Genomic DNA, 6,000 nt, shown 5'->3' on the forward strand with positions numbered 1-6,000 from the left:
AGGTAAATTCTTAGCTGCAAGTCCTTGTATAAATGAAAAGAAAGTTAAACACTTCCAACATTTAATGGCACAAGATAGACATTTCCATTTCGGAGGTTACAAACAAGGGTACACAAAGGAAGGGTAACAAAGCAAGTCCAAAATCCAGCAGGGCAAACATTAAATCCCACAGTTCCCCTTCCAGCATCCCCAGCAATCTGTGGCAAGTTGTGAACTCTAAAAGGGTTTGGGTAGCTCCACCCCTATGGCACTACCAGTGGTTGTAGCTCCCAGGGCTTCTCTCTTAGGCTGGCTTTGCTCACTCCTTGCAGCTTTCCTTGGACAATCCTCATTCCTGGCTTCTCCAACCTTCTGGGGTCTCCACTGAACCTTCGGGTTCACACTCACAGCTTCACACACTGCCATCTCCAGGACACACTGCCTGGCCTCCCAGGCCTTCTTCTGAAATCTGGGTGGAAGCCTTCCTGACCCCACAACTCTTGCATTCTGCCTGTGCCTAAAACCAGCACCACATCAATGATGCCAAGGTCTGCTGCCAGCTGGAGCAGTAGCCAGGCCTCCTTCTCTCTTGGCTGTAGGGGTCCAGTGCCTATGAACCAAGTCCTGAGGAACAACTTCTCTAGGCCACCACCATTCTGGAACATGGTGCCCTGGGGCTGTCTTCTCAATGCAAAGCCTTTTCCTTTTGCAATTTTGAGACTTCAAAGGGTGGAGTCCTGCTGCTTCTTGTGATGCCCTCAGGCCATCTTTTCCATTGTCCTGTTTCTTCTCTGCAACCAGGTTCTCCTCTGCTCTATCTTTGCAGTCCACAGCTTTACTGAAACTTCCTTTCTGGCCAAACCCAAAACATTTTAAATCATTCTGCTGGCCTCTTTGCTCTTGATTCTCAACATAGATCTAGCTAAAAGCCCCCAAAAGTATCCATGCCACTTCCTCAACAAATTAGACTGCCTTGAAATTTCTTCTGCAAGATTAATTAGCCTGCCACCTTTAATCTTAATCTCAGGCAGTCTCTGAACACAAGCAAAATGCAGACAAACTTTCTGCCAAGGTATAACACACATAGTCTGAAGTCCAAGAGCCAACGCAGTCCTTCTTTCCAGTAGAAACCTCCTGAGCCTGGTCTTTACTGGCAGAATTTCTATCAGCCTTCTGGTTTTCTGAGCTCTGACCAGAATCTCCCATACAATACAGTCTAAGACATTCCAGCTCTACTTTTTCAGACCACATCTCTGAACCTTTCCAAACTACACAAAGCCATTCCCACTCCTGAACCACATGGTCAGGTGTAGTCACAGTAATGACCCCACTTCTTGGTACCAATTCTGTCTTAGTTACTTTTCTCATTGCTGAGACAAAATACCCAACACCCACAAGTTAAGGGAGGAAAGGTTTATTTGACTTATAGTTCGTAGAAGTTTCAGTCCATACTTGGCTGGCTCCAAGGCAAAGTTGCAGACAAAAACAGTAAAAATCAAGTAGGGACCTTAGCAGCATCTTTCTGCCTCTTTTATCTAATCCAGGCTACTTAGGGCAGGTAGCACTCACACCCTTAATTATAGTGCCCTTGAGCCTAGCATTGCACCCTGAATCAATTCCAGAGTCACACACTCTAGATCCAGCCACTTCAGAAAAAACCTCCACCTCATTTGCATGAGGCTTTGAGGATACATCTAGACATAAGCCATAACACCCTCAAAAGTAGCCTCCCCTCCTTCTCCCATCTAAGCATATCACCTTGTTAATTCCCTGCACAGCAGTCTCTTCTATCTGAAGTAATTTGAGGTGTTTCCCTGCATAGGACCTTGTTTCTGTCACTTCTAACAGGAGTAGAAGCTTCATGAGACTAGGGATCTTGTGTCTGGCTCATTGCTGTATCCCCAACACTTTAAGTGTCAACGTACCCAATAGGAGTGGCATAAATGAATGTATAATAAAGGCTCTGAGATTAGCAGTAAAGAAACCTTTCTGATCTGCTACTTTCAAAACATGTTAATAATGTCCTATGCTTTGGGGGGGAAACAGGAAATGCTAGCAGAAATATTTTTTTCATGTCACAGTGTAATCGAGTGAAAATGACAGAGGCTTCATATTCAGGCAGGTATGTATGCAAATCTTGGTTCTGCTCCTTATTGGTTGTATAATCTTTGGCAAATTTGTTTCCTTGAACCTCAGTTTCTGGGAGTTATACTGAGAATTGAACCCAGAGCTTTCCTCAGCCCTTTTGATTTTTTAATTTTTAGTCAACCTCTCCATAAATTGCCCAGTTGGGACTTTAGAGGAGGTTCCATTAAACTAGATACGGTAATGTCCTTAAGTGTCACAAAGGATCCCACAATTTCCATGATGATTTAAAGCCTTGAGGCCAGAAGAGTTCACCTGGGAAGCCAGTATAAATAGAAAAGAGAAGAGAGCTCAGGATGAGCCCTGGAGTTATCCACAGTTTCAGACATCAGCTAGAGAAAGACAACCAAGAAAAGAAACTGAGTAGTGCACAGCCACAAGAAAGGCTCTAAACTGCTCCCAAGCTCTCTTGATCATGGAACTTTCTTGTCATGGGGCAGTTTGTGCTCAGCCAAACACACTGTGAGAAATACTGGCTTATACTCAGTAAGTAGACAGGCAGGCTACAAAATGGTATGCAAATTTTTATTACAACCCGTGTTCAACCATGTGCAGAACATGCCTGGCACATGTGCACAATACACATTTGTTGAATAAATTAATGAATGACAAGTGATATACATATGGACACTCCTTCTAAGAGAATAAACAAAAATAACAGTTGTTAGTAGTGATGATTACAGTAGTAAATATGATTACAGATAGATTTTCCAAATTTTTGGCAATGTTTTGTCATCTTTTCCCAGTGGAGTTTTGCCATCATGCATCCATCTGTCTGCTACATTCAGGGATACTGTTCTCAGATTTCTTGTGGTAATCTACTCTGCCTGTTCTGTCATGCTTGTCTGGAAATCCTTGACATCATTCTTGGCCTGATTAATTCCATTCAACTTCATCAACAAATATTTGCTGAGTCACCTCCAGTCTACAGAAGCTAGAGAGATGATACAATATATGAGCCCCTGTTCTCAAGGTACCCGTAGTCAAGAGAGAGGGATGTGTAAACCTTTCATGAAATCCACTTCTCTAAGGTCTGTCTTATAGAGGCTATCCTTGGACTAAGACTCTTATTTGTTCACACTTTTGTACTTCAGGTCAGTTCTATCAGCTTCTGGCTGTGGGCTTAGTCCTGTCCCTCCAGCTAACCCATTCATTTAGTTAGGGTAGTCTTCACCAGCAAATATCTGGAATAATAAGTTACAATAGTCTCCATCATGAAGATGATTTCTCTGAATAGACTCTTTTTATGGATGTTACTGAATGCAGGGTCCCGTAGAGCTTCTTTCCAGTTCTTGGTGTCCTGAAGAATTGGACAAGACACACAGAAGAGGCAGTGAAAGTGTATATTTATTGAGGGCAGAAAAGAAGTTCACTCTGCAGAGTGGGAGTGGGCCAGTAAAAAGGCTCACAGTGGCCCTGGGGATGGTGGAAAAGGTCTTTTATTTCTGATGAAGAGTCCAAGTCCCTCCCAGAGGGCTGTCCTGGGTGTGTGTGGCACTTCCTGCGGAGTCACATCCTCTGTGTTAACTGCGCATGTCCTTTCCCACAATTCACTCTGTTATAAATGCACCCATGAGTTGCAACCCATATGGATGAGTAGATAATGAGTTGGTCCTTGGCCAAAGGTTACTTTCAGACACCTTGAGGTGTTTTGCACCTGTGCCTGAGTTGGGGATTTCCCCAAGAACTGATTTATGGGCTACTTCTTGTTTGGGAGTTAGGCAGGTCCCTAGGCAGGACCAGGACCCTTAAAGATTTCTGGGGAGGTGGTCCTTAGCCTGTGATTGGTAGGAAGGCCTGCTCTGACCCACACTACTATTCTATGGAAATTTGTTCATTGTTGTTAAATGTGTGTGCATGTGTACATATGTATGCTTATTGCTTCTTCTTGTTTTTTGGAATGCCTCTGAGAGGTCTTCATACGTTTTCATAGAGTGAAGCACTTTATACTGTTAGCCATTCCGAGCTCCTGACATCAGCTCATAGACCTTCCATTATGTTCACTGATATATCCTGCCAAAAAAGGAAAAGCTGCTGGCTCATGCCAATGTAATCATTGTCTATGTTTATTGATAGTGTGTTATGTGTCAAGCATTGTTCTAGATCTTCTATTCAAATTAATTTATTTAATCCTCCCAACAACTCTATGAGGAACCCTCTTTTATAGATGAGGCCCAGAAATGTTAACTGCCCTGTAACTGCTTCAAATATAGGTGATAACACTAGGATTCATGTCACAAGCTGGGGTCCAGCACTACCCTCACTATACTTACTAAAAATTTACATAAAGAGGCACGTTGTACATTACTTTTTGTATTATTTTAAGTCAGGTAATGCTGATTACTACCTGGGTCATGTTACTTCTTAAAGCAGGCCCAGCATACTTAATTACTATTATATTAAAAAGGGCAAGGGTCAGGGATTTAGCTCAGTGGTGCTGCCACCTGCCTCGCAAGCGAAAGGTCCTGAGTTAGATCCCCGGTACCCCCCCCCAAAAAAAGGCAAAAAGGACAACAAAATGACCAGTAGACTGAGGAAACTTCATATTCATTTTTGAAGAAAGCATTTTTTTTTTAGATTTTAAAAAAGTGACATGCCTGTAATCCCAGCACAAGGGAGGCTGAGACAGGAGGATTACTCTGAGTTTGAGGTCAGCTTGGACTGCATAGCAAGAACCTGTCTCAAAAAATCAAATAAACAGGAGTTGGGGATGTAGCTCAGTGTCACCATGCCTACCTGGTAAGTGTAAGGTCTTGAGTTCAATCCCTGGTTCCAAAAAACAAACAAACAAAAAAGAGTGACGCTTCTAATATTGCCAAAAAATTGCCATCTTGAAATATTTTAGGGATAATCCTAGTCCCAAAGGAGATTAAGAATGTTTACAGATTTCTATTTATTTAAATTTTGACAGGCTCGGACCAACGTGTCTAGGGCATTCCACCTGATGATGCAGCAGAATACCCATGTGTTTCAAGTACACAGGGAACAATTGCCAAGAGAAACCATATTCTAGGTCATAAAAAACAAATGTAAAAGAACTGAACTCATACGGTGGGTCTTCTCTGAATACAGTGGAATCAAGTTGAAAATAAATAATAGAAAGATAATAGGAACTTGGGTGTGTAATCACAGCTACTCTGGAGTCTGAAGCAGGAGAATTGAAAGTTCAAGTCCAGCATGGGCAATTTAGGGAGACTTTATCTCAAAATAAAAATTTGTTTCAAAGGGGTTGGGGGTGTACTTTAGCTGAGTTTTTTTTTTTTTTTTTTTTTTTTGGTACCAGGGAAGAACTCAGGACCTTTCCTTTTCGAGGCAGGCAGCAGAACCACTGAGCTAAATCCCCAGCCCTGGGGGTGTACTTTAGTGGTAAGAACACTTACTTAGCATAAGTGAGGCCCTGGTTTGATCCTCAGTACTGAGGGAGGGAGGGGGAGAGAGAGAGAGAGAGAGAGAGAGAGAGAGAGAGAGAGAACTGAGAGAACTGCCAAATGCTCAGATACTTTGGTGGGAGTACTGGGGATTCACAATGATCTACATCCTCAGTCATTTTAAAAACTTTTTATCTTGAGACAATTGCTAAATTGTAAGTTGCCCAGGCTGGGTTCAAACTTGTGATTGCCCTGCATCACTCCCTCCCAGAGTCCTGGGATTGCAAAGCATGCATCATCACTCTAATCCATAGGTCAGAAAGGAAGTCTCCAGGAAAATAAAAAGCAAATATTGAACTAAATTAAAATGAAAATACAAATTTGTAAGTCACAGCTAAAGCAGTAGTGAGAGGAAAATGTATAGCATTACAAGTTTATATTAGAAAAAATGAAAGGTCTCAAATGTATAACCTAAATTCCCATCTTAAAATACTTAAAGGCAGGCTGG

This window comes from Heterocephalus glaber, unplaced genomic scaffold (assembly GCF_053883595.1).
Source record: "Heterocephalus glaber isolate CG9 unplaced genomic scaffold, H.glaber_assembly_v1.0 deba00001145, whole genome shotgun sequence".
NCBI lineage: Eukaryota > Metazoa > Chordata > Mammalia > Rodentia > Bathyergidae > Heterocephalus > Heterocephalus glaber.